The sequence below is a fragment of the Panicum virgatum genome, chromosome 8K (genome assembly GCF_016808335.1).
Source record: "Panicum virgatum strain AP13 chromosome 8K, P.virgatum_v5, whole genome shotgun sequence".
Taxonomy (NCBI): Eukaryota; Viridiplantae; Streptophyta; class Magnoliopsida; order Poales; family Poaceae; genus Panicum; species Panicum virgatum.
The window spans coordinates 51,619,916-51,644,163 of NC_053143.1; the positions used below are offsets into that span (position 1 = coordinate 51,619,916).

The window sequence follows — 24,248 nt, forward strand, 5'->3', positions numbered from 1 at the left end:
ATCAAATTTCACATTTTTGCTGGGTCTAACCCCTCAAACAAAATCTGTGAATAATGGAACCATAAGATTTGCTGAGCAGCAGGGCTACCGTGCACCAAGGAGGATGGCTGCAGTCATGGACCATGAGATTTGGCTTATCTTTTTTGGCAAACTAGATAAAAGAATATAGATGCTATTGCAAGGTCAACAAATGATATTATTATCTTATTAAATGCATCACTGCTAAGTGCTAATACAATAAACAAGCATCACGAAGCGAAAGATGACATTTTAAAAAAAAAATAAGCCAATGGGCATGGTCCTGCCACCTAGTAGATCACTTCTAATGCTTATTTCATGCTCTGATGTTTTTACTAGTTTATTAGTAATTATTTTTTACTAATGCTTGTTTATATCTGCAAGCTGCTTAGTCAAATGAGTTTGGTCCATATTGCTTTGTTAGCGTTTGCATGCTTTAGCTTTGTTGATTAGTTTTTGTTCTTGCTAGCGTTAGCTTGCTTAGTTAAGATGATTCTTTTGTAGTGTTTAGTTCTAATCTTTTTGGTGAGTCACTTAATCGGTCTTTTGTTAAAACTTTGCTTCTGCTTGGCTCTAAGCTTTGCTAATTCATTGCTGAATCATTGCATGCTCCGTTAAATGAAATCTTTTATGGTATCTTAGGTTCGAGTTGTTTGTTTCTCGATTGCTTCCGCTTTGTGTCAAGCTTTCAGCATTTGGGTTATTCTTCACTTTTGCTTTGCGTGGAGCTAGCATCATGCATGGCTGGATCCGGCTGCGATAGATGCTTGCTTGGCATCGATCCCTAGTTTTTGCACAAGTGGAACCGATCGATAAGTTGACTGAGATCATGATGCAGCAAGTAAGCATGATCCGTCATTAATGTGGCCCTTGTTTCCAATATCCCACCATGCATGCAGTAGCATATTGTGTCAATTAGTGCTTATAGTATATCATCGAGTTGCAATTGCTGCATGTGGCATCGATCTGAGTCGAAGATATACTAGAGGTTTTTCTCTACATGCAGAGCCAGAAGCGCATAATTATCTCAACTCGATCTGCACGGTGTGATTAGACAAGAGCATGGGAATAGAACTCTGGAAGCGCCACCACAGCAGAAGGAACCACACTAGAGAGAGCCGCAGGAAACATGGTCTACAAACTCTTGGGTATGACTACCGATCAATGTTCACCTAAATGGCAAACACTAAACAGTCGGTGTGGGACTGTGTAGCGTGTAAACATGTATATATGCTTCAAGATAACAATAATAATGAAAAGTTAAAAATTTAAATAATTTGAAGTAAGAATGACTGTCGGAGAGTTTTGCACCCACTTTTAATGAATTAAAATTGTACCCTAAACGGCATGCTACTCGCTCATTTAGAACGTGTTGTGTAGCCCGTTTAGCCCCTGTACACACCGTGTAAACCGTGTAACCCATGTAATATATCTTTTACTGTGTAATATGCCGTTTATGGCCTAAACTACATGCCTAGTCATCGAGTAACGCTTACACGCCATTTACACGGCCGTGTGGGCGAATACTGCTACCCATGCGTCTCAGAAAAGAGAGCAAAGAAGTTGGTTCCCTTTGTGAGTGAAAACAAAGGAACTGGGACTAACGTGTTCGTCAGTACCGTAACTTATTAGCAGTATCTGATAGGTCTCAAGGATGCAACGCAAGAGAAGCAATGTTTGCTAGGACAAGTTTCGAATGAATTTGTGGAAGTGGTCCGACTGTCGAGCAAATGACACACACAGTCACACACACATATAGGCAAGTGTACACATATTGTTTGAAAATATAATTTTGTGCGCTTCGCCTTCCTTCTTAAAAAAAATAAGTGTGCGGCCACTGGGCAGCCGTGTATGTCAAACTGACACGGTGCAGCCTGAACTGTGTATTTACCTCCACCAGGGGCTTCAACAAATTAAACTGACGATACGTTTAGAGAGTATCCCTGTCGGCACTAATGGAGGGCCGTGCTGGGCTTCTTTGAGAGCTGGCATGGGTAGATATTGTGCGTCATTGCCTGTCATTATTGAGAGCTAGGCAAACACAGATGGCACTTTGGTCCGGCATGGATGAGTTGTTCTCTAGCTATCTCTAGTATTATTTGGTGCAAGTGCGTGTCTTATTAAGCTTTCATGTGGCTGGACTCACCCTGAACCACAAACGCATCAAAGATCTGGAAACCTCAAGCATCAAAGGTCAGGAACATCATGGCACCAACCTTGGGGGGTGCCAACAATTTCCTGTAGGAGAAAAGAAAGGAAAGGAGAGAATGAAAATTAAGAAAATAAGAACCAATAATTAAGACCTCTATATTAATTTAAATGAAGTAAGACGTCTAATTTTGGTCGAGATGTGCATGGGGATCTGACATTGATCAGGCCTAATTTAAGGAAATTTTTGAAGACTCTTGGTATATTGATCAGGCTCTGGTCGCCTACTCTGGTCCTTCGTATATTGATCAGGCTCTTGAATCTTGTTAGGTACCCTATCTTAACATTGGGATTTGTCTGCACTGACCTAGAAGCAGGTGCCCTCAACATTGGCGTTGCATGTGGGATGTGTCCGCATTGACTTATTAGGACAAGTAGCCAAGTGTTCTAACATTTCTGTCCATGCAAAGCCATAAGATTATTTTTGTTCATGCAAGTGTCTTTTATGGTTTTTCTGCCCGTTAGTTGCCAAGGCATGTGCCATTTATTGCATCTTCCTAGGATTGGCAGCATAGACGTGCATGCCGTAATTTTGTACTAGAACAATTAAAGAGATCTCCAAGCTTTCCATTGACTGTGGATGCACTGCTGAAGAAAGATTAAGGAAACCATCCGTCATGTTCCTGGCCAACTATATATGCAAGGTACAGCGCCCACCAGTCCGCTGACATTATATATTAGGACCATTCAAAGAAAAACAAGTTCGGCTCCATCAGAAACAGGTACTCATTCAGTATCATTCCCATAGGAAGAGTACACTTTTCTATGTTCCAAATGGAAGCAGGGATAGGATCTGGATTGGTGCAGATCCAGATATATATTAATTCAGCTGAACATTATTGTACTTTGCGTTTTAACGCCTTTGCATTGGTGGGTGTGGGGGAGTATTTTGCCACTTATATGATAAGGTCAAAAGATTATTTGATGGGCACAACATGAGGCCACATGTGTAATTGAATGTCCAATAATGCCAGATTTTTTGCACTAAACACCTGAACAAGCAGTCAAAGACAGAAAGAGCACCGCTTCCAGGACTTATTCGGCCTCTTTCAATACATGCATACATGAACAAGGTTGGCAGGCGGTATCATTTTATTTCATTGAAGCATTATGACAATCAGCATGTTATAATGCTAGGTATAATAACTGTTGTGGTTAATAGGTTCTCCATTAGTTTCTATAGTAAGCCGCGGATCGCAATCGCGCGCACGATGAATAGACTCCCGGTCAAGCTGCCAGAGACGGAGAACAACCGTTTCTGGCAGGCGGCAGCGACATATAATTGGTAATCCTCAGGGAACTCTCAGCTGGTTGTAAGCTTGACGAGGCGAATTGCCAAACACAGCCAGCCGTGTAGGCCAAAATGAATCACCTTTCCATTTGCTGCTCCCATTAGTTCATCTTCCATGCTGAATTCATGGTTGGGCTGGCTGTTCATCTGCTTGGCTTTCCTGCGATCTGGAACCCCGAATTACCTGTTATTTTTTTAAGATTACACAGTACAACTCGGACACTCCTAATGTACGTATACTCAACCGCCTATAAACACACATACGCAAACTCTACCCGGCCCTATGATGAGCATCTTCGAAGACTAAGCTGGCAAATCATCAAGATTGACGAAGTCACACAGGTGCCTCACTGTCGATGAGAACATTGCCTACCACTAAAAGCACAACACCGATAAATCCTAGAATATTCACTCCCACGGGGAGTCGAACCCAAGAGCTGAGGTGCTACTGAGAGGCTCTTGTAACCACCAGGCTACAAACCCTTTCGCGAATTACCTGTCAAATTGATCGATCCCTTTGTTAAACTACTAGCAGGTTGATCCATTATCTTTCAAATGTACTTTGTTATACGGTGCAGAAATGTCATCCGATCCAAATGAAAGGTTTTTTTTATGGAAATTCTTCCATGGTGTCGTCAATTTAGCGTACGTCTTCATATAGTGCCTACTCCGATACCTGCAGACATAGTCTGTGGTGCTCCCACTCGTCATCTGCTCCGTGGCGCCCTTTCCCCTCCACGACCTGCTCGCGTACCTGCTGGTGAACGTACTCGGCCTGGGGCTCGCCGGCGCGTCCACCGCGGTCTCGGCGACTCTGTGGGTGTCCTGCCTGATGCTACTCGCATACGTGCTTCTCTCCGAGAAGTTCAGCGAGACGTGGAGGGGGTTCTCCGCCGACGCCTTCAAGTACATGCTACCCACCGTGAAGCTTGCCACACCGTCAGCCATCATGGTCTGTCAGTGTACTTCGTGCCAGTCACGTACAGTATCGTGTTCCTGGTTCGGTGTGGCTGTGTGCATGACTGGGGAGACGTTTCGGCTGCAGCTTGGAGCTATGGGCATTCGAGCTCCTGGTGCTCATCGCCGGTTTGCTACCGAATCCCACTGTTGACACGCCGCTGATCGCCATGTGGTAAATTGTCACACCCTGAAATTTTTGAATTTCAGGATGTGATTAAAATTAAAAATAAAACAACAATTTTCTCATAGTTTTTCAAATTTTCCAACATTTATTTTCTTTACAGGGAATTTAGTACAAGAAAATAAATATTGGTTGTTTTTCCAAATTAAATAGGGTCTTTTTGTTTGTGTTGCCTTCATGCTGCAGTGCATTGTCTATTTGTTTGGGTTTCAATTTGAATTTGAATTCCTTGAATTCGAATTTTAATTGAATGTGTTTGTTCTTCTCAAGAAAATGCCAAACCTTTTCTGTATCCCTAACTCATTTTCAGCCCGGCCCAATCCCTCTTCTCTTTTTCTTTTTCTTCCCGCGGCCCAGGAAACCTCACGCCGGCCCGTTTACCTTCTTCCTTCCCGGCCCAACCCGCTTCGGCCTCCACTCCCGCAGCCCATCGACAAGCGGGGCCCGCCTGTCTGGGTCGTCCCCGAGCTCGGGACGAGCTCGGACTCTTGCAGAGTCCGGCTGGCACACGCCGCGCCGCGCCCTTCCTTGGCCCGCACGGCAAGGCGGCCCTGCAGCCCCTATAAATAGCGCCCGTGACCCCCCCCCCCGCTGGACCCCTTGGAAGCCGCAGCCGCCGCTCTCTCCCACAAACCCTAGCGCCACCGCCATTAGAGCTCCGCCCGAGCTCAGACGCGACGAGGAGCCGCCGCTCCGCCACCTCCCCTCGACGCCCGAGAAGTCCCGGAGATCCGCCACAGGGTGAGCAACGTCGCGTTCCCTTTTTCCCCTCTCTCTCATGTTCCCACGCCGCCCTAGCGAGTGCCCGCGCGCCGCCACGGTGCGCCCCGCTTCGATCACCGTAGCCCTGAACCGATGCCCTAGATGAGTTCGTCGTCGCCTCTGCTCGCTCCCAGTCCAAACGGCATTCGGTTTCATGCCCGGACGGCCGGGATTGGCCTACGCCGGCGAACTCGCCGCCGCCTGACCCCGTCGCCGGCGTCCCAGCGCCGCCCCTTCCACCGATCCAATCCGAGCCGCCCGATCTGAGATCGACGGTCCAAATCCAATCTAGCCCGAGTCAAACCAGCCATATACCGGTTAACTGAGGAACTTTTGCAAAAGAGCCCCTCAGTTTTCTTGAAATCAACCCTCGGTCCAATCTAGTTCAAAAATAATAGCGAAAAGGTCCTTTCTTTTCTATTTTAACCCCTGAGTTTTTCCAAAATAGAACCCGCCGTCCCTAGTCCTTTGTTTGTCAGTCTAGCCCTCAAGGTTATGGTTTAATTATGTTTTAGTCCTCAATTTCTTTACCCAGAGCTCCTGTTATTTCAAAACTTTTACAAATTAGCCCCTGAAATCCTGTTTTAGCCATAACTTCTTCGTTTTAGCTCCGTTTTTATCGATTCTTGCGCTCATGTGATCCTTGTGACATGTGCAATAGCTTTATCGCCTTGTTATCCTTTGTGAGCATACTTTACTGTGCCTCGCAAATACTTTTTGCTAGCCCTTTGTGTCCGTAGTTAATCGCGACTAGATCCCAGAAGCACCGTTTAGTCTATAGAATCGCCGTTTTAGTTCCGTTTTCCGCGTTTCTTGCGCTCTCGTAACCGTAGTAGAGAGCCATATCCTTTAGTGCGCTCTTTTAAAGCCTTTCTTTGTTTTGGTGTATTGTTCTTAGATGTATCTTTTTGATTGTTTTGTATGGTTGTTCGTTGATCGCTTCGAGTAGAAGGATCGCCATTCAAAGATTTAAGATCAAGAATTGCAAGTGAGCAAAAGCTGAAGAGCAGTGAAGAGCAGTAAGAGTAGCTTTTCGTTGCAGAAAGGCCAATTTCTTGAAATTGGATCTCATGTTGAAAATCATGCCATTGAGTGGCATGATTTTCAACATGACACCCAATTTCACGGAGTTGTGGTGGCATGAATCGAATTTTCCCTTCTATCTATGCTTATTTACAAGAGTACTTGATTTAATTGGATCATGGAGAACCACCCAAGAAAACCATACAACCACAATAATATATGGCTCTGGTCTTGGCTAAGTGATTAGATGAACTATATGTTGTGTTGGGGTTGTTTTGCTTGGTAGTTATGAGTTTGTGTTGTGGAGCGGGTGAAGGAAGCTATGTCTTCTGAGGGACCGCAACGGCAGGGACCAACACATACATATAGGGATTCTTTGTAAAGGCCTCGTAGCGTCCCTATGCAATCACACCTCGGAAGGGTGGTATTGTGCCTAGCTAGCACATATGCGTGGTTGGGTTCAAAGTTCTTCGAAACTTTTACGCGAATTGTGGTCAAAGTGTACAACCTCCGCAGAGTTAAAACTAACCGGTTAGCCGTGCTCACGGCCAAGAGCGGCTTGGACCCTCACATGATTAATAAACTTAAAGATGGATATAAATCACATTCTGGTTATTTCTTGTGACCTTGCTGAGTACCAACCATAAGTATACTCACCCTTGCTTACTGCTGCTCAGAAGGAGAAGGTGTATAAAGATATCAAAGATGATACTGAGTTCTAGGCGTACGCAACCCCCAGTCGATTGCCTGTGAAGTTTGAAGTCTCCGTTTCCAGGATAAGGTGTATAACTCTAATAGTCTTTTAATTGTTTTAGTTTCTATTTTTCGTGATACTGTTACTGATTATTCACTTATAATGTCTCTATATGTATGAAACTTGATCCTGGCATACATATAGTTATGCATTCGGTTTTGTTCTTAAAACTGGGTGTGACATAAATGAAAATAATGTCTTTATATTAGTTGTACCATCAGTTTGATTCATCTCGAAATGAAACAAACTGATCATAACTTACATCCTGTAAAAAATGTGTACTGCAGCTCTAGCACGGAGGCGATTATCTGCATGATCTCAGTTGGGTTCAGTGCCGCGGTGAGGTGCTTAACGTGGCAGCTAAGCTAGATCAGTTTTGTCAGACACATTCATCTGAATTGTTTTTGCAGCTTCAGTTTCTCTCTGCATACATTGTGCACGTTGTTTTTATACATGCAATGTGGGTGCTTGATAGATGCAATCATTGCATTGGTTGCAGCACACGGGTGGCGAACGAGATCGGTGCGGGGGAACGTGGACAGGGTGAGGAACGCGGTATCTGTGACAATGAAGCTCTCGGTGTTCCTCGCCATCTCCTTCGTGCTGCTCCTAGGGTTCGGCCACAACCTGTGGGCGAGCCTCTTCAGCAGGAGCTCAACAATCGTGTCCGAGTACGCGGCCATCACGCCGCTCATGATGATCTCCATTGTGCTTGACTCGGCGCAGGGCGTCCTCGCAGGCGTGTCGAGGGGCTGCGGGTGGCAGCACCTGGCGGCCATGACCAACCTGGTGGTGTTCTACTTGGTCGGCATGCCGCTGGCCATCCTCTTCACCTTCAAGCTCAAGTTCTATTCCAAGGTACGTACTCGTGTAAAACTAAGGTGGCGTCTCGATCTCTTGCCAACAATGTCCAAGCATAACCTTCTTGTAAATATTGTTGCTGGTCATCTTTTTCGTTCTCACATCATGCAGAGTTTGTGGGCGGGGCTGATTTGTGGGGTGACATGCCAAGCCTGCTCGTTGCTGGTGATCACCGTCCGCACCAAGTGGTCTAAGCTCATGGAAATCATGCAGGAGGAGAAAGCCAACTATGTCGCTTAGCACAAATGCTATCTTGACCCGAAAAGGGGAATAGAGTTCTACGCCGTGATCAGACCTGGAACAGGTGTTGGGGAATTTTGTTTACTAGGAAAACTGTATCCAAACTACCAAAAAGCACACCTATAGTAGACGTTGTGAAATAATTAGTTCCTATCAAATGGTCGAAGATATAGACATTGATTGGATAACTGTTTAAGATTAAACCTCACGGCTTGAACCATCTGAGATATGGGCATATATATCTCTATGGTTCCCAACACATACGAAAATAGCTAGAGAACATCTGTCAGTCCAATATTTAAGAACCCTTAGTTTGTCACACTATAAGTCCAATTATTCCCATCCTCTTTAATCTCGCCTCCGACTGTCGATACCCCACTAGGTCGCACAATTGTTCGGATGTAATTTTCTATCCTTTTCTGTGGGTTCAGCCTGAGACTCAGCTCTCGATCACAGGTAGAAACGTGTTGCACCTCTTTCTCCTCTTAATTAAATACGTGCTCAGTCACGTTCGCAAAAAAAACTGCAGTGCTGTATCCGCATAACTCGATTATACGCGCCTTGCAGCGAAACGCCAATATTGGACTGCCCTGCAGGATCGCCCTCCATGGATACAATGTATGAATTATTTGGAGCATGATCTCCAATATTGCAACTGTACATATGTCTTGACCACATTTCTGCAGGTTTAGGTAAAGTCAATTAAGGGAAATGTACCTACAAAGCTGATCAAATCTTCCCATGCAGTGTGAAAATAAAACAAACCTTCGACATCTAATAGGGTCCACAGACTTTTTCTGCCAGTTGCAAATGAACTAGCAGCCGAAGCACTTTTTGTTATGCTAAAAAATTGAGCCAAACTGATATAGAGAAGATAACAGTGGTTTATGGACAATTAGACCTATTTATAATGTGCATTACAATGTTAAATCTCAAATTTCACATTTTTGCTGGGTCTAACCCCTCAAACAAAATCTGTGAATAATGGAACCATAAGATTTGCTGAGCAGCAGGGCTACCGTGCACCAAGGAGGATGGCTGCAGTCATGGACCATGAGATTTGGCTTATCTTTTTTGGCAAACTAGATAAAAGAATATAGATGCTATTGCAAGGTCAACAAATGATATTATTATCTTATTAAATGCATCACTGCTAAGTGCTAATACAATAAACAAGCATCACGAAGCGATAGATGACATTTTTTTTAAAAAATAAGCCAATGGGCATGGTCCTGCCACCTAGTAGATCACTTCTAATGCTTATTACATGCTCTGATGTTTTTACTAGTTTATTAGTAATTATTTTTTTACTAATGCTTGTTTATATCTGCAAGCTGCTTAGTCAAATGAGTTTGGTCCATATTGCTTTGTTAGCGTTTGCATGCTTTAGCTTTGTTGATTAGTTTTTGTTCTTTCTAGCCTTAGCTTGCTTAGTTAAGATGATTCTTTTGTAGTGTTTAGTTCTAATCTATTTGGTGAGTCACTTAATCGGTCTTTTGTTAAAACTTTGCTTCTGCTTGGCTCTAAGCTTTGCTAATTCATTGCTGAATCATTGCATGCTCCGTTAAGTGAAATCTTTTGTGGTATCTTTGGTTCGAGTTGTTTGTTTCTCGATTGCTTCTGCTTTGTGTCAAGCTTTCAGCATTTGGGTTATTCTTCACTTTTGCTTTGCGTGGAGCTAGCATCATGCATGGCTGGATCCGGCTGCGATAGATGCTTGTTTGGCATCGATCCCTAGTTTTTGCACAAGTGGAACCGATCGATAAGTTGACTGAGATCATGATGCAGCAAGTAAGCATGATCCGTCATTAATGTGGCTATTGTTTCCAATATCCCACCATGCATGCATTACCATATTGTGTCAATTAGTGCTTATAGTATATCATCGAGTTGCAATTGCTGCATGTGGCATCGATCTGAGTCGAAGATATACTAGAGGTTTTTCTCTACATGCAGAGCCAGAAGCGCATAATTATCTCAACTCGATCTGCCCGGTGTGATTAGACAAGAGCACGGGAATAGAACTCTGGAAGAACGCCGCCATAGCAGAAGGAACCACACTAGAGAGAGCCGCAGGAAACATGGCCTACAAACTCTTGGGTATGACTACTGATCAATGTTCACCTAAATGGCAAACCCTAAACGGTCGGTGTGGGACTGTGTAGCGTGTAAACATGTATATATGCTTCAAGATAACAATAATAATGAAAAGTTAAAAATTTAAATAATTTGAAGTAAGAATGACTGTCGGAGAGTTTTGCATCCACTTTTAATGAATTAAAATTGTACCCTAAACGGCATGCTACTCGCTCATTTAGAACGTGTTGTGTAGCCCGTTTAGCCCCTGTACACACCGTGAAACCCATGTAATATACCTTTTAATGTGTAATATGCCGTTTATGGCCTAAACTGCATGCCTATTCATCGAGTAACGCTTACGCGCCATGTACACGGCCGTGTGGGCGAATACTGCTACCCATGCGTCTCAGAAAAGAGAGCAAAGAAGTTGGTTCCCTTTGTGAGTGAAAACAAAGGAACTGGGACTAACGTGTTCGTCAATACCGCAACTTATTAGCAGTATCTAATAGGTCTCAAGGATGCAACGCAAGAGAAGCAACGTTTGCTTGGACAAGTTTGGAATGAATTTGAGGAAGTGGTCCGACTGTCGAGCAAATGACACACACGGTCACACACACATATCGGCAAGTGTACACATATTGTTTCAAAATATAATTTTGTGCGCTTCGCCTTCCTTCTTAAAAAAAATAAGTGTGCTGCCACTGGGCAGCCGTGTATGTCAAACTGACACGGTGCAGCCTGAACTGTGTATTTATCTCTACCAGGGGCTTCAACAAATTAAACTGACGATACGTTTAGAGAGTATCCCTGTCGGCACTAATGGAGGGCCGTGCTGGGCTTCTTTGAGAGCTGGCATGGGTAGATATTGTGCGTCATTGCCTGCCATTATTGAGAGCTAGGCAAACACAGAAGGCACTCTGGTCCGGCATCGATGAGTTGTTCTCTAGCTATCTCTAGTATTATTTGGTGCAAGTGCGTGTCTTATTAAGCTTTCATGTGGCTGGACTCACCCTGAACCACAAACGCATCAAAGATCTGGAAACCTCAAGCATCAAAGGTCAGGAAACATCATGGCACCAACCTTGGGGGGTGCCAACAATTTCCTGTAGGAGAAAAGAAAGGAAAGGAGCGAATGAAAATTAAGAAAATAAGAACCAATAATTAAGACCTCTATATTAATTTAAATGAAGTAAGACGTCTAATTTTGGTCGAGATGTGCATGGGGATCTGACATTGATCAGGCCTAATTTAAGGAAATTTTTGAAGACTCTTGGTATATTGATCAGGCTCTGGTCGCCTACTCTGGTCCTTCATATGTTGATCAGGCTCTTGAATCTTGTTAGGTACCCTATCTTAACATTGGGATTTGTCTGCACTGACCTAGAAGCAGGTGCCCTCAACGTTGGCGTTGCATGTGGGATGTGTCTGCATTGACTTATTAGGACAAGTTGCCAAGTGTTCTTACATTTCTGTCCATGCAAAGCCATAAGATTATTTTTGTTCATGCAAGTGTCTTTTATGGTTTTTCTGCCCGTTAGTTGCCAAGGCATGTGCCATTTATTGCATCTTCCTACGATTGGCAGCATAGACGTGCATGCCGTAATTTTGTACTAGAACAATTAAAGAGATCTCCAAGCTTTCCATTGACTGTGGATGCACTGCTGAAGAAAGATTAAGGAAACCATCCGTCATGTTCCTGGCCACCTATATATGCAAGGTACAGCGCCCACCAGTCCGCTGACATTATATATTAGGACCATTCAAAGAAAAAACAAGTTCGGCTCCATCAGAAACAGGTACTCATTCAGTATCATTCCCATAGGAACAGTACACTTTTCTATGTTCCAAATGGAAGCAGGGATAGGATCTGGATTGGTGCAGATCCAGATATATATTAATTCTGCTGAACATTATTGTACTTTGCATTTTAACGCCTTTGCATTGGTGGGTGTGGGGGAGTATTTTGCCACTTATATGATAAAGTCAAAAGATTATTTGATGGGCACAACATGATGCCACATGTGTAATTGAATGTCCAATAATGCCAGATTTTTTGCACTAAACACCTGAACAAGCAGTCAAAGACAGAAAGAGCACCACTTCCAGGTCTTATTCGGCCTCTTTCAATACATGCATACATGAACAAGCTTGACAGGCTGTATCATTTTATTTCATTGAAGCATTATCACAATCAGCATGTTATAATGCTAGGTATAATAACTGTGGTGGTTAATAGGTTCTGCATTAGTTTCTATAGTAAGCCGCGGATCGCAATCGCACGCACGATGAATAGACTCCCGGTCAAGCTGCCAGAGACGGAGAACAACCATTGCTGGCAGGCGGCAGCGACACATAATTGGTAATCCTCAGGGCACTCTCAGCTGGTTGTAAGCATGACGAGGCGAATTGCCATCACAGCCAGCCGTGTAGGCCAAAATTAATCACCTTTCCATTTGCTGCTCCCATTAGTTCATCTTCCATGCTGAATTCATGGTTGGGCTGGTTGTTCATCTGCTTGGCTTTCCTGCGATCTGGAACCCCGAATTACTAGTTATTTTTTAAGCTTACACAGTACAACTCGGACACTCATAATGTACATATACTCAACCGCCTATAAACACACGTACGCAAACTCTACCCGGCCCTATGATGAGCATCTTCGAAGACTGAGCTAGCAAATCATCAAGATTGACGAAGTCACACAGGTGCCTCACTGTCGATGAGAACATCACCTACCACTAAAAGCACAACACCGATAAATCCTAGAATATTCACTCCCACGGGGAGTCGAACCCAAGACCTGAGGTGCTACTGAGGCTCTTTTAACCACCAGGCTACAAACCCTTTTGCGAATTACCAGTCAAATTGATCGATCCCTTTGTTAAACTACTAGAAGGTTGATCCATTATCTTTCAAATGTACTTTGTTATACAGTGCAGAAATGTCATCCGATCCAAATGAAAGGTTTTTTCATGGAAATTCTTCCATGGTGTCGTCAATTTAGCGTCCGCCTTCATACAGTGCCTGCTCCGATACCTGCAGACACAGTCTGTGGGGCTCCCACTTGTCATCTGCTCCGTGGCGCCCTTCCCCCTACATGACCTGCTCGCGTACCTGCTGGTGAACGTACTCGGCCTGGGGCTCGCCGGCGCGTCCACCGCAGTCTCGGCGACTCTGTGGGTGTCCTGCCTGATGCTGCTCGCCAAGGTGCTTCTCTCCGAGAAGTTCAGCGAGACGTGAGGGGGTTCTCCGCCGACGCCTTCAAGTACGTGCTACCCACCGTGAAGCTCGCCACGCCGTCAGCCATCATGGTCTAGTCAGTGTACTTCTTGCCAGTCACGTACAGTATCGTGTTCCTGGTTCGGTGTGGCTGTGTGCATGGCTGGGGAGACGTTTCGGCTGCAGCTTGGAGCTATGGGCATTCGAGCTCCTAGTGCTCATCGCCGGTTTGCTACCGAATCCCACCGTTGACACGCCGCTGATCGCCATGTGGTAAATCAAAATAATGTCTTTATATTAGTTGTACCATCAGTTTGATTCATCTTGAAATTAAACAAACTGATCATAACTTACATCCTGTAAAAAATGTGTACTGCAGCTCTAGCACGGAGGCGATTATCTGCATGATCTCAGTTGGGTTTAGTGCCGCGGTGAGGTGCGTAACGTGGCAGCTAAGCTAGATCAGTTTTGTCAAACACATTCATCTGAATTGTTTTTGCAGCTTCAGTTTCTCTCTACATACATTGTGCACGTTGTTTTTATACATGCAATGTGGGTGCTTGATAGATGCAATCAATGCATTGGTTGCAGCACACGGGTGGCGAACGAGATCGGTGCGGGGACCGTGGATAGGGCGAGGAACGCGGTATATGTGACAATGAAGCTCTTGGTGTTCCTCGCCGTCGCCTTCGTACTGCTCCTGGGGTTCAGCCACAACCTGTGGGCGAGCCTCTTCAGCAGGAGCTCAACGATCCTGTCCTAGTTCGCGGCCATCATGCCGCTCATGATGATCTCCATTGTGCTTGACTCGGCGCAGGGCGTCCTCGTAGGCGTGTCGAGGGGCTGCGGGTGGCAGCAACTGGCGGCCATGACCAACCTGGTGGTGTTCTACTTGGTCGGCATGCCGCTGGCCATCCTCTTCACCTTCAAGCTCAAGTTCTATTCCAAGGTACGTACTCGTGTAAAACTAAGGTGGTGTCTCGATCTCTTGCCAACAATGTCCTAGCATAACCTTCTTGTAAATAATGTTGCTGGTCATCTTTTTCGTTCTCTCATCATGCAGGGTTTGTGGACGGGGCTGATTTGTGGGGTGACATGCCAAGCCTGCTCGTTGCTGGTGATCACCGTCCGCACGAAGTGGTCTAAGCTCCTGGAAATCATGCAGGAGGAGAAAGCCAACTACATCGCTTAGCACAAATGCTATCTTGACCCGTAAAGGGGAATGGAGTTCTACGCCGTGACCAGACCTGGAACAGGTGTTGGGGAATTTTGTTTACTAGGAAAACTGTATCCAAACTACCAAAAAGCACACCTATAGTAGACGTTGTGAAATAATTAGTTCCTATCAAATGGTCGAAGATATCGACATTGATTGGATAACTGTTTAAGATTAAACCTCACGGCTAGCTTGAACCATCTGAGATATGGGCATATATATCTCTATGGTTCCCAACACATACGAAAATAGCTAGAGAACATCTATCAGTCCAATATTTAAGAACCCTTAGTTTGTCACACTATAAGTCCAATTATTCCCATCCTCTTTAATCTCGCCTCCGACTGTCGATACCCCCCTAGGTCGCACAATTGTTCGGATGTAATTTTCTATCCTTTTCTGTGGGTTCAGCCTGAGACTCAGCTCTCGATCACAGGTAGAAATGTGTTGTATTTCTTTCTCCTCTTAATGAAATACGTGCTCAGTCACGTTCGCAAAAAAAAAAACTGCAGTGCTGCATCCGCATTACTCGATTATACGCGTCTTGCAGCGAAACGCCAATATTGGACTGCCCTGCAGGATCGCCCTCTATGGATACAACGTATGAATTATTTGGAGCATGATCTCCAATATTAAATGCATCACTGCTAAGTGCTAATACAATAAACAAGCATCACCAAGCGATAGATGACATTTTTTTTAAAAAAAGCCAATGGGCATGGTCCTGCCACCTAGTAGATCACTTCTAATGCTTAGTCCTTTTGCTTATTTCATGCTCTGATGTTTTTGCTAGTTTATTAGTAATTATTTTTTACTAATGCTTGTTTATATCTGCAAGCTGCTTAGTCAAATGAGTTTGGTCCATATTGCATTGTTAGTGTTTGCTTGCTTTAGCTTTGTTGATTAGTTTTTGTTCTTGCTAGCGTTAGCTTGCTTAGTTAAGATGATTCTTTTGTAGTGTTTAGTTCTAATCTTTTTGGTGAGTCACTTAATCGGTCTTTTGTTAAAACTTTGCTTCTGCTTGGCTCTAAGCTTTGCTAATTCATTGCTGAATCATTGCATGCTCCGTTAAATGAAATCTTTTATGGTATCTTAGGTTCGAGTTGTTTGTTTCTCGATTGCTTCCGCTTTGTGTCAAGCTTTCAGCATTTGGGTTATTCTTCACTTTTGCTTTGCGTGGAGCTAGCATCATGCATGGCTGGATCCGGCTGCGATAGATGCTTGCTTGGCATCGATCCCTAGTTTTTGCACAAGTGGAACCGATCGATAAGTTGACTGAGATCATGATGCAGCAAGTAAGCATGATCCGTCATTAATGTGGCCCTTGTTTCCAATATCCCACCATGCATGCAGTAGCATATTGTGTCAATTAGTGCTTATAGTATATCATCGAGTTGCAATTGCTGCATGTGGCATCGATCTGAGTCGAAGATATACTAGAGGTTTTTCTCTACATGCAGAGCCAGAAGCGCATAATTATCTCAACTCGATCTGCACGGTGTGATTAGACAAGAGCATGGGAATAGAACTCTGGAAGCGCCACCACAGCAGAAGGAACCACACTAGAGAGAGCCGCAGGAAACATGGTCTACAAACTCTTGGGTATGACTACCGATCAATGTTCACCTAAATGGCAAACACTAAACAGTCGGTGTGGGACTGTGTAGCGTGTAAACATGTATATATGCTTCAAGATAACAATAATAATGAAAAGTTAAAAATTTAAATAATTTGAAGTAAGAATGACTGTCGGAGAGTTTTGCACCCACTTTTAATGAATTAAAATTGTACCCTAAACGGCATGCTACTCGCTCATTTAGAACGTGTTGTGTAGCCCGTTTAGCCCCTGTACACACCGTGTAAACCGTGTAACCCATGTAATATATCTTTTACTGTGTAATATGCCGTTTATGGCCTAAACTACATGCCTAGTCATCGAGTAACGCTTACACGCCATTTACACGGCCGTGTGGGCGAATACTGCTACCCATGCGTCTCAGAAAAGAGAGCAAAGAAGTTGGTTCCCTTTGTGAGTGAAAACAAAGGAACTGGGACTAACGTGTTCGTCAGTACCGTAACTTATTAGCAGTATCTGATAGGTCTCAAGGATGCAACGCAAGAGAAGCAATGTTTGCTAGGACAAGTTTCGAATGAATTTGTGGAAGTGGTCCGACTGTCGAGCAAATGACACACACAGTCACACACACATATAGGCAAGTGTACACATATTGTTTGAAAATATAATTTTGTGCGCTTCGCCTTCCTTCTTAAAAAAAATAAGTGTGCGGCCACTGGGCAGCCGTGTATGTCAAACTGACACGGTGCAGCCTGAACTGTGTATTTACCTCCACCAGGGGCTTCAACAAATTAAACTGACGATACGTTTAGAGAGTATCCCTGTCGGCACTAATGGAGGGCCGTGCTGGGCTTCTTTGAGAGCTGGCATGGGTAGATATTGTGCGTCATTGCCTGTCATTATTGAGAGCTAGGCAAACACAGATGGCACTTTGGTCCGGCATGGATGAGTTGTTCTCTAGCTATCTCTAGTATTATTTGGTGCAAGTGCGTGTCTTATTAAGCTTTCATGTGGCTGGACTCACCCTGAACCACAAACGCATCAAAGATCTGGAAACCTCAAGCATCAAAGGTCAGGAACATCATGGCACCAACCTTGGGGGGTGCCAACAATTTCCTGTAGGAGAAAAGAAAGGAAAGGAGAGAATGAAAATTAAGAAAATAAGAACCAATAATTAAGACCTCTATATTAATTTAAATGAAGTAAGACGTCTAATTTTGGTCGAGATGTGCATGGGGATCTGACATTGATCAGGCCTAATTTAAGGAAATTTTTGAAGACTCTTGGTATATTGATCAGGCTCTGGTCGCCTACTCTGGTCCTTCGTATATTGATCAGGCTCTTGAATCTTGTTAGGTACCCTATCTTAACATTGGGATTTGTCTGCACTGACCTAGAAGCAGGTGCCCTCAACATTGGCGTTGCATGTGGGATGTGTCCGCATTGACTTATTAGGACAAGTAGCCAAGTGTTCTAACATTTCTGTCCATGCAAAGCCATAAGATTATTTTTGTTCATGCAAGTGTCTTTTATGGTTTTTCTGCCCGTTAGTTGCCAAGGCATGTGCCATTTATTGCATCTTCCTAGGATTGGCAGCATAGACGTGCATGCCGTAATTTTGTACTAGAACAATTAAAGAGATCTCCAAGCTTTCCATTGACTGTGGATGCACTGCTGAAGAAAGATTAAGGAAACCATCCGTCATGTTCCTGGCCAACTATATATGCAAGGTACAGCGCCCACCAGTCCGCTGACATTATATATTAGGACCATTCAAAGAAAAACAAGTTCGGCTCCATCAGAAACAGGTACTCATTCAGTATCATTCCCATAGGAAGAGTACACTTTTCTATGTTCCAAATGGAAGCAGGGATAGGATCTGGATTGGTGCAGATCCAGATATATATTAATTCAGCTGAACATTATTGTACTTTGCGTTTTAACGCCTTTGCATTGGTGGGTGTGGGGGAGTATTTTGCCACTTATATGATAAGGTCAAAAGATTATTTGATGGGCACAACATGAGGCCACATGTGTAATTGAATGTCCAATAATGCCAGATTTTTTGCACTAAACACCTGAACAAGCAGTCAAAGACAGAAAGAGCACCGCTTCCAGGACTTATTCGGCCTCTTTCAATACATGCATACATGAACAAGGTTGGCAGGCGGTATCATTTTATTTCATTGAAGCATTATTACAATCAGCATGTTATAATGCTAGGTATAATAACTGTTGTGGTTAATAGGTTCTCCATTAGTTTCTATAGTAAGCCGCGGATCGCAATCGCGCGCACGATGAATAGACTCCCGGTCAAGCTGCCAGAGACGGAGAACAACCGTTTCTGGCAGGCGGCAGCGACATATAATTGGTAATCCTCAGGGAACTCTCAGCTGGTTGTAAGCTTGACGAGGCGAATTGCCAAACACAGCCAGCCGTGTAGGCCAAAATGAATCACCTTTCCATTTGCTGCTCCCATTAGTTCATCTTCCATGCTGAATTCATGGTTGGGCTGGCTGTTCATCTGCTTGGCTTTCCTGCGATCTGGAACCCCGAATTACCTGTTATTTTTTTAAGATTACACAGTACAACTCGGACACTCCTAATGTACGTATACTCAACCGCCTATAAACACACATACGCAAACTCTACCCGGCCCTATGATGAGCATCTTCGAAGACTAAGCTGGCAAATCATCAAGATTGACGAAGTCACACAGGTGCCTCACTGTCGATGAGAACATTGCCTACCACTAAAAGCACAACACCGATAAATCCTAGAATATTCACTCCCACGGGGAGTCGAACCCAAGAGCTGAGGTGCTACTGAGAGGCTCTTGTAACCACCAGGCTACAAACCCTTTCGCGAATTACCTGTCAAATTGATCGATCCCTTTGTTAAACTACTAGCAGGTTGATCCATTATCTTTCAAATGTACTTTGTTATACGGTGCAGAAATGTCATCCGATCCAAATGAAAGGTTTTTTTTATGGAAATTCTTCCATGGTGTCGTCAATTTAGCGTACGTCTTCATATAGTGCCTACTCCGATACCTGCAGACATAGTCTGTGGTGCTCCCACTCGTCATCTGCTCCGTGGCGCCCTTTCCCCTCCACGACCTGCTCGCGTACCTGCTGGTGAACGTACTCGGCCTGGGGCTCGCCGGCGCGTCCACCGCGGTCTCGGTGACTCTGTGGGTGTCCTGCCTGATGCTACTCGCATACGTGCTTCTCTCCGAGAAGTTCAGCGAGACGTGGAGGGGGTTCTCCGCCGACGCCTTCAAGTACATGCTACCCACCGTGAAGCTTGCCACACCGTCAGCCATCATGGTCTGTCAGTGTACTTCGTGCCAGTCACGTACAGTATCGTGTTCCTGGTTCGGTGTGGCTGTGTGCATGACTGGGGAGACGTTTCGGCTGCAGCTTGGAGCTATGGGCATTCGAGCTCCTGGTGCTCATCGCCGGTTTGCTACCGAATCCCACTGTTGACACGCCGCTGATCGCCATGTGGTAAATTGTCACACCCTGAAATTTTTGAATTTCAGGATGTGATTAAAATTAAAAATAAAACAACAATTTTCTCATAGTTTTTCAAATTTTCCAACATTTATTTTCTTTACAGGGAATTTAGTACAAGAAAATAAATATTGGTTGTTTTTCCAAATTAAATAGGGTCTTTTTGTTTGTGTTGCCTTCATGCTGCAGTGCATTGTCTATTTGTTTGGGTTTCAATTTGAATTTGAATTCCTTGAATTCGAATTTTAATTGAATGTGTTTGTTCTTCTCAAGAAAATGCCAAACCTTTTCTGTATCCCTAACTCATTTTCAGCCCGGCCCAATCCCTCTTCTCTTTTTCTTTTTCTTCCCGCGGCCCAGGAAACCTCACGCCGGCCCGTTTACCTTCTTCCTTCCCGGCCCAACCCGCTTCGGCCTCCACTCCCGCAGCCCATCGACAAGCGGGGCCCGCCTGTCTGGGTCGTCCCCGAGCTCGGGACGAGCTCGGACTCTTGCAGAGTCCGGCTGGCACACGCCGCGCCGCGCCCTTCCTTGGCCCGCACGGCAAGGCGGCCCTGCAGCCCCTATAAATAGCGCCCGTGACCCCCCCCCCCGCTGGACCCCTTGGAAGCCGCAGCCGCCGCTCTCTCCCACAAACCCTAGCGCCACCGCCATTAGAGCTCCGCCCGAGCTCAGACGCGACGAGGAGCCGCCGCTCCGCCACCTCCCCTCGACGCCCGAGAAGTCCCGGAGATCCGCCACAGGGTGAGCAACGTCGCGTTCCCTTTTTCCCCTCTCTCTCATGTTCCCACGCCGCCTTAGCGAGTGCCCGCGCGCCGCCACGGTGCGCCCCGCTTCGATCACCGTAGCCCTGAACCGATGCCCTAGATGAGTTCGTCGTCGCCTCTGCTCGCTCCCAGTCCAAACGGCATTCGGTTTCATGCCCGGACGGCCGGGATTGGCCTACGCCGGCGAACTCGCCGCCGCCTGACCCCGTCGCCGGCGTCCCAGCGCCGCCCCTTCCACCGATCCAATCCGAGCCGCCCGATCTGAGATCGACGGTCCAAATCCAATCTAGCCCGAGTCAAACCAGCCATATACCGGTTAACCGAGGAACTTTTGCAAAAGAGCCCCTCAGTTTTCTTGAAATCAACCCTCGGTCCAATCTAGTTCAAAAATAATAGCGAAAATGTCCTTTCTTTTCTATTTTAACCCCTGAGTTTTTCCAAAATAGAACCCGCCGTCCCTAGTCCTTTGTTTGTCAGTCTAGCCCTCAAGGTTATGGTTTAATTATGTTTTAGTCCTCAATTTCTTTACCCAGAGCTCCTGTTATTTCAAAACTTTTACAAATTAGCCCCTGAAATCCTGTTTTAGCCATAACTTCTTCGTTTTAGCTCCGTTTTTATCGATTCTTGCGCTCATGTGATCCTTGTGACATGTGCAATAGCTTTATCGCCTTGTTATCCTTTGTGAGCATACTTTACTGTGCCTCGCAAATACTTTTTGCTAGCCCTTTGTGTCCGTAGTTAATCGCGACTAGATCCCAGAAGCACCGTTTAGTCTATAGAATCGCCGTTTTAGTTCCGTTTTCCGCGTTTCTTGCGCTCTCGTAACCGTAGTAGAGAGCCATATCCTTTAGTGCGCTCTTTTAAAGCCTTTCTTTGTTTTGGTGTATTGTTCTTAGATGTATCTTTTTGATTGTTTTGTATGGTTGTTCGTTGATCGCTTCGAGTAGAAGGATCGCCATTCAAAGATTTAAGATCAAGAATTGCAAGTGAGCAAAAGCTGAAGAGCAGTGAAGAGCAGTAAGAGTAGCTTTTCGTTGCAGAAAGGCCAATTTCTTGAAATTGGATCTCATGTTGAAAATCATGCCATTGAGTGGCATGATTTTCAACATGACACCCAATTTCACGGAGTTGTGGTGGCATGAATCGAATTTTCCCTTCTATCTATGCTTATTTACAAGAGTACTTGATTTAATTGGATCATGGAGAACCACCCAAGAAAACCATACAACCACAATAATATATGGCTCTGGTCTTGGCTAAGTGATTAGATGAACTATATGTTGTGTTGGGGTTGTTTTGCTTGGTAGTTATGAGTTTGTGTTGTGGAGCGGGTGAAGGAAGCTATGTCTTCTGAGGGACCGCAACGGCAGGGACCAACACATACATATAGGGATTCTTTGTAAAGGCCTCGTAGCGTCCCTATGCAATCACACCTCGGAAGGGTGGTATTGTGCCTAGCTAGCACATATGCGTGGTTGGGTTCAAAGTTCTTCGAAACTTTTACGCGAATTGTGGTCAAAGTGTACAACCTCCGCAGAGTTAAAACTAACCGGTTAGCCGTGCTCACGGCCAAGAGCGGCTTGGACCCTCACATGATTAATAAACTTAAAGATGGATATAAATCACATTCTGGTTATTTCTTGTGACCTTGCTGAGTACCAACCATAAGTATACTCACCCTTGCTTACTGCTGCTCAGAAGGAGAAGGTGTATAAAGATATCAAAGATGATACTGAGTTCTAGGCGTACGCAACCCCCAGTCGATTGCCTGTGAAGTTTGAAGTCTCCGTTTCCAGGATAAGGTGTATAACTCTAATAGTCTTTTAATTGTTTTAGTTTCTATTTTTCGTGATACTGTTACTGATTATTCACTTATAATGTCTCTATATGTATGAAACTTGATCCTGGCATACATATAGTTATGCATTCGGTTTTGTTCTTAAAACTGGGTGTGACATAAATGAAAATAATGTCTTTATATTAGTTGTACCATCAGTTTGATTCATCTCGAAATGAAACAAACTGATCATAACTTACATCCTGTAAAAAATGTGTACTGCAGCTCTAGCACGGAGGCGATTATCTGCATGATCTCAGTTGGGTTCAGTGCCGCGGTGAGGTGCTTAACGTGGCAGCTAAGCTAGATCAGTTTTGTCAGACACATTCATCTGAATTGTTTTTGCAGCTTCAGTTTCTCTCTGCATACATTGTGCACGTTGTTTTTATACATGCAATGTGGGTGCTTGATAGATGCAATCATTGCATTGGTTGCAGCACACGGGTGGCGAACGAGATCGGTGCGGGGAACGTGGACAGGGTGAGGAACGCGGTATCTGTGACAATGAAGCTCTCGGTGTTCCTCGCCATCTCCTTCGTGCTGCTCCTAGGGTTCGGCCACAACCTGTGGGCGAGCCTCTTCAGCAGGAGCTCAACAATCGTGTCCGAGTACGCGGCCATCACGCCGCTCATGATGATCTCCATTGTGCTTGACTCGGCGCAGGGCGTCCTCGCAGGCGTGTCGAGGGGCTGCGGGTGGCAGCACCTGGCGGCCATGACCAACCTGGTGGTGTTCTACTTGGTCGGCATGCCGCTGGCCATCCTCTTCACCTTCAAGCTCAAGTTCTATTCCAAGGTACGTACTCGTGTAAAACTAAGGTGGCGTCTCGATCTCTTGCCAACAATGTCCAAGCATAACCTTCTTGTAAATATTGTTGCTGGTCATCTTTTTCGTTCTCACATCATGCAGAGTTTGTGGGCGGGGCTGATTTGTGGGGTGACATGCCAAGCCTGCTCGTTGCTGGTGATCACCGTCCGCACCAAGTGGTCTAAGCTCATGGAAATCATGCAGGAGGAGAAAGCCAACTATGTCGCTTAGCACAAATGCTATCTTGACCCGAAAAGGGGAATAGAGTTCTACGCCGTGATCAGACCTGGAACAGGTGTTGGGGAATTTTGTTTACTAGGAAAACTGTATCCAAACTACCAAAAAGCACACCTATAGTAGACGTTGTGAAATAATTAGTTCCTATCAAATGGTCGAAGATATAGACATTGATTGGATAACTGTTTAAGATTAAACCTCACGGCTTGAACCATCTGAGATATGGGCATATATATCTCTATGGTTCCCAACACATACGAAAATAGCTAGAGAACATCTGTCAGTCCAATATTTAAGAACCCTTAGTTTGTCACACTATAAGTCCAATTATTCCCATCCTCTTTAATCTCGCCTCCGACTGTCGATACCCCACTAGGTCGCACAATTGTTCGGATGTAATTTTCTATCCTTTTCTGTGGGTTCAGCCTGAGACTCAGCTCTCGATCACAGGTAGAAACGTGTTGCACCTCTTTCTCCTCTTAATTAAATACGTGCTCAGTCACGTTCGCAAAAAAAACTGCAGTGCTGTATCCGCATAACTCGATTATACGCGCCTTGCAGCGAAACGCCAATATTGGACTGCCCTGCAGGATCGCCCTCCATGGATACAATGTATGAATTATTTGGAGCATGATCTCCAATATTGCAACTGTACATATGTCTTGACCACATTTCTGCAGGTTTAGGTAAAGTCAAT

At 44.8% G+C, this 24,248-nt stretch overlaps 3 pseudogenes; all 3 read left to right on the forward strand.

Moving 5' to 3' along the window:
- Positions 1-4,097: 4,097 nt before the first annotated feature.
- On the forward strand, positions 4,098-8,298 carry LOC120645937 (annotated as a pseudogene).
- A 2,444-nt stretch (positions 8,299-10,742) lies between these two features.
- LOC120645938 lies at positions 10,743-14,788 on the forward strand (annotated as a pseudogene).
- Positions 14,789-19,345: 4,557 nt separating this feature from the next.
- Positions 19,346-23,545, forward strand: LOC120645939 (annotated as a pseudogene).
- Positions 23,546-24,248: the final 703 nt, after the last annotated feature.